The sequence below is a fragment of the Colossoma macropomum genome, unplaced genomic scaffold (assembly GCF_904425465.1).
Source record: "Colossoma macropomum unplaced genomic scaffold, Colossoma_macropomum, whole genome shotgun sequence".
Classification (NCBI taxonomy): domain Eukaryota; kingdom Metazoa; phylum Chordata; class Actinopteri; order Characiformes; family Serrasalmidae; genus Colossoma; species Colossoma macropomum.
In genome coordinates this window covers 33,927,405-33,937,547 of record NW_023494801.1, presented here as the reverse complement: position 1 = coordinate 33,937,547, position 10,143 = coordinate 33,927,405, and positions in this window count along the sequence as shown.

Below are 10,143 nucleotides of genomic sequence, written 5' to 3'. Positions count from 1 at the left end.
ACTTTTATATAATAACACAAGTCTGTGGATGGCAATTTTGCATGTTAGCCAATGGTGCTTGGTCACATTGAGCAACACAAAAAATGGCAGAACTTTACGATTTACAAAGAACAAGGGAAAGATGACTTTCACAAACAATCAGACAAACACAAACATTACAATAAACCAAAACAACACACTTTATACCATCACCAGATTCCACTATACACCCTACAACCCTTTACTACTTAAGCACTCATCTAAGCGGTTCACTCATTTGGTTAGGTATCACAGTTGACTGAGGCATGAAGGAGTTTCTAAACCTGTTAAGTCTCGACTTCGGTTCCCTAAAACGTCTATTTGAAGGCAAAATATTATATATTCACCATATAGTTCATGCAATGGATCAGACAAAATACCACACACTAATCTTTCCTTACTTTTCTACAGGCTGATGAGAATTTACTGCCTGCTGCTCTTCGTATCAGAATCGGAATCAAGCTTTATTGGCCAGGTATGTTTACACATACAAGGAATGTGGTTTTAGTTACAGGAGCTCACAGTGCACAGAATCAGATTTTACAGTAGTAAATAAAATAAAATAAAACATACATTCCTACCACACACACCTACACACACAGTCATACCTGTAAACCTTACATTGTGCATTGTGGAAAGTGCTGAGTGCAGCAGCAGTTAAAGGATGTATAGTGGCTAAAAAGGGATTAGTGAGGTAACAAGTCAGGTAAGTGAGGTAATGAGGCTGGTAATAAGGCAGGTAAGTGAGGTAATAAGGCTGGTAATAAGGCAGGTAAGTGAGGTAATAAGGCTGGTAATAAGTCATGTAAGTGAGGTGCAGAAAACGCTGGTCTGAGACTGTAGTTACAGAGGATGGAATGTTGAGTGTTACTATATACCATATATACTATAGACCAATATATATAAGAGGTGCAGCTGGAATAATTGTGCATGTGTAATTATTAACTGTTCAAGAGAATGATGGCTTGTGGGAAGAAGCTTTTCTGTAGCCTGGAAGTCCTGAGGTCATATTACAGAAACTTCCTGTCTCTTTGTCTCAATTTAAAATCTGACAGGTCAAGAAAAGATTTTTCACAAATTCATATTACAGAAGTGAATCTTATCTTAATTTGAGAATCTTATCTTACATCGTCTTATCTCAGGTTAAGAAATCTTAACTTACTCGATCGAAGTGGACGATCAACTGTCGTATGTCTGTTATTTAACAACCGACCATACGCACACAGCTGAAACATAAACATGTAATGTAATCAAGCTAGTTAGCCAGGCAGCTAACTACCATTACTAATGTACAAAATGTCAAACAAATCTAAAGCATGATAAACTGAGAGTTAAGAATGTTGTGTCAGCGCTTCGTGCTGTTTATCAAAGCGTGGCCGCTTCACAGTTTGTCTCCATTTCCCAAACACTTTAGCCAAGCGCCCTAACTTTATTCCTCCTAATAAACAGACACATGTTCAGCTCTGTCTCCTCATTATTCACCACCACGGTATTTCATCATCAACATTAACACACAAAGGTAATAAGAGGGACGGTGGAAATCGAGTCTGCAGTCTGCATTTTTAAAATGCTGTTAGAAAAAAAAACCACATGTCAGAGAACCGTTTTCAGTGTAGATAAATACAACATCATTATGCTGGTTATAGTGAACTTTGCTGCCTGACACAGCATAAAACAATAGAAGCAGAAGTTAGGACACTGTTGGGGTTTATCCTAAAGTTCGGACCGTATTTAGGAGATTAAGTCTAGTTAGGATGTTTGTGTGATACTCTTTTCTTATCTGGAGTTAATGATAAGATTATGAAGTTAAGAACCGTTGTTCTGTAGTAGCTTCTGTCCTAAATTCTGTCCTAACTGAGGTTTTCATGGTGACTAAGCAGATAAGATTTCAGACTTAAGAGGTTTCTGTATTTTGGCCTTCATTTGGCTGAAGCGCCGGCCTGAAACAAAAAACAAAACACTAATTATAACTGTTTTAGGTAACTGCAGTCAAATATAGCCAAAGCAGCTCATGGATCTCCCTGAAGATTTCCTATCATTTTTGCCGCTGAAAAGATGCAAATGTGAAACAAAGTTATTTGGCTTTAAAGTTGATAATTGAACTTGATGGAAAAGCCACAATTTTCTATAGAAATTTGTGATGTTACTGGTGGACAGCATTGAAGACCAAGACTGAATTTGGTGAAGATGATCAATCATCAGTGATTGATGGAGTGACAGTAGACTGTAAAAATACAAAACAGCCTTTTAGGGTTCAGTCCAAGATGGACAAAGCTGCACAGGGGAACCATGTAGAAGATCCTGACCTACTAGTAATGAGCAGTAGTCATTTCTATGACTTAAGCAGTTATATCTCAGCTGACTCATCACTAATTTTAAGTCTAAAGGCCTTGTGTGAGCTACATTTTAATTTGATTGAGTGGGAAAATATGATTGTATGTTCATTATAACCTCATCAGACATGAAACCTGAGCAAAGAACTGAGGTGAGCCCCAGTGTGATGTCCCCAGTTTAGTCTATAAAGCCCTCTGACCCAATACTGAATCAATTGTGAACTAGTTAAATATGTAACTTATTAAATATGTTAGACTTATTAATGACATTCCTGACACAAATGCGGCTTGAAACCCCTTCATGTTCAAGTTTCTTCAATTTAACATGAAGTTATGCTATCATTCACTAGCGAGGTGAAGGAAGGATTAAACTTCAGTCAGGCTATTTATACATTTGTTTACGATGGCGTCTTACATTTGTACCTATTGTGGTTGTGTATCGTCCCAAGTTTGTCGGTATGAAATATTTCTGCCTGGGATTCTCAGTGACGCAGGTTTAGAGAATAAAGACTCAATCTGAGCTGAAGCTACTTTTAATTTATATCCTTGTAGCACCAGAGTTTAACACTAGCTTAGCGAGAGGGCTAAACCGCAAGCACTGCCAGCTCACTGACGCTGCCCTGAGGCAAGTTTAGAGCATGAATACTCAAATCTGAGCGAGTCAAATCGAGTGACTGGTGCTGAAGTGCCAAACACAGAATCTCTCTTATTATTGATGTTACAGTGGGAGCTTATTTTTGTTTCTGCTCAGCTTCTTAACCTGTTCAGTTCGTAGTACAGAGACAGTCTGCAAGGTAGTGGGCGAAGGGTGGGGTTTAAAAACAGGGCAGCAGGGGGGATTTTACATGTTCATGTTTCGTGTTCTATCCTGTTCTTCACCATTGTCCCTTCACACTTTTCAAAACAGTGTTATGCTTTTGATTACAATAAGGCCGAATCTCATTTCTTATTTTTACCCTCTGCCCCTTGTTTTTTGTGTTACAAGGGGTAGTGGTTGAAATCTTACCCTGTATATGGGCCAACCTTAAAATAAAGAAGAGCATCATGTCATTAAGAGGCTACTAGAGCTGCTCTGTAGGCGACCCTGCCAGTCTGCAGTGACAGCAGAGGAGAGTAAAGTTCAGCTCCTCACTGCTGGGCTTTAGTTACATTTAGGGCATCATATGCCTTCAGAGAGGGGGGCAATTATTTATTTATCGCCCACCCCTAATTCTTCAGTGATATGAAGCTGAAGTCAGATATTCACCAGCTTCTTGTTAGAATTTTCCTGTTCTACCTTAAATGGAGCTGCAGTTCTGACGCCTGAGGCACCAGAAGGTAAATGTGGAGTCACTGTGGGTCTGTAGGTCTGTATTGCTGTCCAGTGGAGAACTGTCTTGTTGCTGTCTTTTCAGCATTTTGTCCACACACTGGTCATATATGTTGCCGTAGTGTCCTTCGCGGAAACTGCTGCACAGATGTAGAAAAGACCAGACTACAGTCCTTAATGCAAACTGCAAAACTGCAGTGTTAAAAGGGCTCAACTTGTTACTTCCCCTTCAGTTATTTTAGTGCCACACTGCTTGATGGAGAGATAATGCAGCCAGTGTTAGAGTCTGAATGGTGGCTTAACCGGAATGTGCTTAAGAATTGACAATAAGTAATCATAATATTTTAAAATAATATGTTTAATTGTGCATTGTGTATAATTATAATGATAATAATAATAATGATACAATTTATTAGTAAATCTAATTTTATTATTGCCCTATTACCAAAAATGTGGGTAAATCTTGGGTCTTTATGTTGTGGCTTGGCTGGGGGAGGGGCCGACACCACTGACCGGGAGGCCCAACAACCTCAGAGACACACACACACAAACACCAGCTCGAGTGCCCAAACGTGCTTTATTTACATAATTAAACAAAACAAAACCGAAACTTAAATCCACGATGGCTTACTTAGCGTCGGCTTTTCAAGAATCCCTTCTCCTCTCGCTCTCTCTGGCGTAGCCCAGCGTCCTCTCTCTACTCACCAGTGAGAGCTCGTTTTAAAAGATGTCCATGCACCTCTCCTCATTAGGCACAGCTGTGCTAAATCAAGGGAGAGGAGCAGCTTGAACCTGTGCAGGGAGTGACTCCATCTCTCCACTGCCACAGTATATACTGTCTTTTACGAAAGTTGGGGTGCTCTTGGTTAAATTGTTTTGCTGATTTTGAAGATAAGTGCACATCCTGTACAGGAACACACTTGTGCACATTTTAAGGCACAACAACAGTAAAACCCACAATCACAATAAAATGTGGCCTGTGCAAACAAAAGCGCTCATTTTAAATGATTTTTTTTTCCAATATGTTAAACTCAGCAAGTAAATAGAGATTGTAGCAGCAGTAGTCTTTTTCACAATGTCTGTTAAGAAACTACCTTTATTTCTTTCTGCTAATGCTAGCTTTACTGCACAGATTCCCCTGAATTTACTTTATGTGAACAGAATCGAGAATGAATGCCGACATACTTTAGAACTTCAGCTCACCTTAAAGTGACTTGCTGCAGTAAAAAACCTAGTTAAATGGCTTCATGTTAGCATAGACAAGTTAACTGTAACCTGGAGACAAAGTTCCTCTGACCCTCTTTACGGCCAGTGTTCAAAAACTGGAAAATCACAATAGACAGAAGAAAATACCGCTCAGAAGCTCTTGAATAAGAAGCAATACCTCGCATCGAACTAGACTAAAAGCCCGGGCTTCATACTAAACTAATTATATGAGAACAGGTGTAATCAGTTAATACTCAGGCGACAGAGAGCGGTGATTGGAGAAAGATGGAGGGCTGAGAATCATGTGATTCCCCTGGGGGTTCTGGGAAATGGAGTCCCTAGAGACCTCTGAGTGTGAGGGATGCGTGACAGATCTAAAATAGAATAGAAAGTAGGGCAAAGCTGCCATGGACTGTATGTATTTGTTTTGTGGGGGGCTGCAATATTATCAATAATTTAACTAGAAAATATAATGCTAATTATTTTTAGATATCACTCCTTATTCAAGCTTGATTAGTATTACATGAGGAGGTTCTATAATTTGAATGATTACCAATTTGAATCCAGTGTGAATCTCCTACCAAGTTATAATTCCAGAGTGAATTACCTTCTATAATTCTTCAGACTCAGAGCTCCCTCAGTGATGTGATAACAAAACCAGGTAAAAGTATTTCTTTGTGACCTGAAGACAGAGCTAACAGCTAAAGAGCTTGATTTGACCCGATTCATTAATCATGAAGTTCATGTCAGGACATCACCTGTGTAAAGATGTTTCAGTCTGGGCTGTTTGGGTTGATTTGGGTAAATTACACAGATATCCTGAATCAGCCAATCAAATCACACACAGATTACATTACCGGACCTCCTCTGGGAAAACTAATCCAGCTCCAATAGGGCTTCTTTCAAAAGATGTTCCATGTTAGCTTTGCTACATATCAAGATCCTGATAGCTGTGGTCATCTTAGTGTACAGTGTATGTGAGATGGTCTTTGATGGTAATTTGAATCATGCATATCCACCACAGGAACTATACACTCAAAGGCCTGAGGTTTACTCACAACATTGGTAGTTCCAGTAGTGGGATAATAACAGTATCAGATATGAAGAACAAAAGTACTTAAAAGATAAAAGAAAGAGGATCTGTTAAATACACAGTGTAGGGCTTTGCGTGTTTGTCAGCTGCGTAACACCACACTAACATTCTTACTCTGCAGGTTCACACAGTCTCTCTTCAAAGCCTGTCATATAAACGTGTTTCCCAAGGCCACTAACATGAAACTTCACAAGCTCTTCTGTGTGAAAAGTAATGACAGCACATTTGTGAAACAACCACAGAGGTTCAAATGTCATGTGTTTTTTGCTTATTACAGAGTTAAAATGACAAAAATCTAAAGCAATAAATGTGAAATAAACAAAGTCTTTTTAAGGTGGTAGAATGACGCAGAAAAAATGCAGATGTAAATGTATTATTACAGTGTATGAGAGGCTTCTATACTAGCTGTGTTTTGTATTGTTTATTTTGTGGATGGAATCAGTCGTATGAAACGCACTTACACACACTCCCACCAGGTGTGAATTTGAGATGTGCCAAAGATAAAATGAATGAATAACAAAACTGTTGGGGAAATTTTATGATCAGATTTGACTGTATTTGATAAATAGGGTCATTGTGTCTAGGAGACATATTATGATCCAATCACTCAGACCTTTGGAAGCACAGATATACATCTCACTGTCCGGTTATGATCAGATCACTTAAGTTGAATGTTAATATAAAGTGTGAAGAGAGTGTATGATCACTCACTATAGGCTGATGAGGACAATAAACACAGAAGTTGCTTAGTTCATATTTATTTACTAGATTCATGCTTGTTTTAAACTCAGCATTAGGAAGTGACAATGGAATCAACCAACCATGTTGTGATTTACAAAAAGCAGGACGAATTTGGTGAGAAACAACATGACTCTTGGCCTTCGAGAAGTTCTAGGAATGTCACTAACTGTGAATACGAGCAGCAGCCAAATCAATGGGTTGTTGAAACATGACAACAGTGGCAGCAGCTCTACACCAGATCTCACTACAGGGTCACTGAAACTGCTACAAGGTAAAACATAGGCTAATCTGTCTCTCACAAGCTTCAAGTAAAACATGGAATGTCTTTTAGAAGCTTTACCTAAGTGTTTAACCTAGAACTTCCAAAAAATGTCCATGCAAACCACCGTTAGCTTAGCGCTAGCAAACTACTTTTTTCATTTCATAGGGATGCTAGCAGAAGCTGTCATTATCGTAGACGTTTTTCCCTCATGTTTGGACCGAGTCTTGACATTGATGGCCCGAATCGAAGGCCGAGCTCTAATAGTCACGGTTCTCCACTGGGCAGCAATAATGACAGCGTATGGATGGGTGGACAGATGGAATGGATGCATGGATGAATGCATGGATGGATAGGTAGATAGACAGATAGATGCATGGATGGATGGATGCATGCATGGATGGATAGGTAGATGGATGGATGGACGGACGGACAGATGGATGGATGGGTAGATAGATGCATAGATAGATAGATAGATGCATAGATAGATGGATGGATGGACAGATAGAACTTTAATGATGCCGAAGGGCCATTGCAGTGTTACAGTAGCAAGACATAAAACTGCACATAAACTTACAGAAATAAAAATAGGAAAATAAATTCCAGAGACACATATTGATCACTTTAGGCCTACAATCTGCAGCCTTTGCTCACTTGAACATTAAACCCTAAGGCTGGCTGTACTGACAGGCACATTGTGGTCAGTGTGATGCAACAGCAGTGCTGACAATGTGTAAAGTTATGTAGGCTCAGTCTTAGATGGCTTCCTGCTTCCTGTGTAGTGCGGAAGTAAGATAGAAAGAAAGTTAAAACTAAGGACAAAGTTTAAACTCGTACAAAATGCAGCAGCATGTATCCTAACAAAAACAGAGAGATCAGATCACTCCTGTTCTGACAGAGCTGCACTGGCTGCCTGGATCTTTCGGGATAGATTTACCTTCTGCAGACCTTCAGTAAAATACAGAAAACGTGGAGAGACTCAGTTATTCTGCTTCTAAACTGTGGAGCTCAGTTCACCTTTTATTAGACAGTCAAGCTCAGAGCTCACTTTTAATAAACATTTAAAAATGTGTCTCTTTAACTTTTAATTTAATTTTAGTTAAAGTTTAATTAAAAGTCTCTTTGGTGTTCATTTGATTTGTCATTTTTATATGATTTTAAATAAGTGGTCATAATTTCTTGTATTAAGGTTAAGCTTTTTCTCTTTAAGCTGACACTGGCATGAAAAGTAATGTGTAAATAAAGATTATTATTACTATTATTATTATTATTATTATGTAGTATTAAATTAAGAAGGAGAATGAGATAGCTTAGAGGTTTCTGCATTAACCCTTGTGTGGTGTTCATGTGTTTGTTACTCAGTGGTCTGGTGGACTCACCACTGAAAATGGGTTATTTTATATGTTCTTTGCAGAAAATGAGCAAAAGGCCAAGAATCTGAGATTCGAATAATAATAAATCACATCATTTTTTTCTTTTGGTAAACATTGAAAATGGGTCCCACAGACCTGAACACCACACAAGGGTTAAACACTGCTTTATAGTGATGTGTGTGGCTGGTGTTCATGATTTGCTATTATTAGAGTAAAACTGATGAAATATGTCTCTCCAAGCTGATCCTGAGTCAGATAATGTAACAGTGTACGCATCTGTGAAAGAGGTCAACATGCGCTGTGCAAATTGGGCAGGGGATGATGTCTGGATAGTGACACTCTGGTACTTTTGTTCCCTGAAAGTTCCCATAATGCACCATAAAACTCATGAGTGTTGACCGTTCACTAGGGTCGTGTGATACTGATATAAAATGTGTTGTTTGATAAAGCTGTCTGATCACGATGATATGGGAAGCGTTGTTATTATTAAAATAGTGCACCTAGTTTTGGCCGTGTAAACAGAAGTCTAACTAAGCTCTCCTTTACACGAACAGCAAAATTATAAAAGCACTGTTTACTGTTGTGCAAAATAAAAAAAATGAAATACTGACAGCTGCTCACTTCAGAACTGCAAGCACTTTTTTGTGCACTGAAGCGCTGAGAAACAGTCAGTATTACCTCAACAGCTTTTCTATGAAGGCTACAAAAGGAAATAATTATGTATTTATTTTTTATGTAGGCACACAAGAACTATACAATACGTATTTTATTTGTATGTTTGTTTGTTTTTGCTTAATTATTAAATATGGTCACTGTCCAAAGGAAAACAAGTATCTCCAAAATGGTAACTTTACAGAAAAGCGCAAAAACCTTCTATACTTTTAATGTAAGTCAGTGTGAAGATATTTTATTCCAAGTAGTTTTAGAGCATCACTGTTTATCCATTCATCATAAAATCTCCACAGGATGTAAAGGACAGTCACTGTTCAAATGATGTAGAAAAATAAAAATCGACAAAAGTGGAGATACATGTTTGTCTTTGGACAGTGATGCTATGTTTGTTGTGACAGTATCATTACTGCCTCACACACTTTACACGTCCTACTGGTTGTGAGATCAGTGCTAATGTTTGATGTGTTTACAGGCGTGTAGTTCAGGGTGTGTTTGAGCTGCTGTGTGTGTTTTGTAACTGGTTGTTTAGCCGAATGGTCAGTCTTTTTTGTTTTTTAGAGAGAGACGTCACAAATCCATTGGCTCTCTCTGCAATGCATGGTAATGATAGCTTTCCCTAACCCACGGCTTTTTACCCTCTACTTATTTTACTTTACGTTAAGCTTAGTTTCAGCACATGGAACCTAAAATAAATGCTGACGTGCTTTGGAACTTAAGCTCGCTTCAGGGCATTAGAACTGGGTTTTTACCCTACAGCAGCTAGCTCTAACCTGGAACTTCTAGAAAAAGTAGATAATTATTCACTATTTTTAGATATCGCCCAGGCCTGGTCTCAAGGTTATCACAAAGTGAATGCCAATACACTGCAACTCACATATTTGGTATCCGCCTGTCTACTAAAATCCAAATGGAAGACAGTCATGTTATTAGGTAGGATTTTAACAAGTAATGAAGCAATCTGTTTTTTTTGTTTGTTTATTCTTTTCCCAAAACAATAAAATAGACATAACTGAACAGCAGCAAACTCTGCAGCACCTTTCAGGGATTTCAAAATACTTTATTTTTAAAAGACAAAGTTTTATAAAATAAAATATATATATATATATATATATATATATATATATATATATACTATGCAC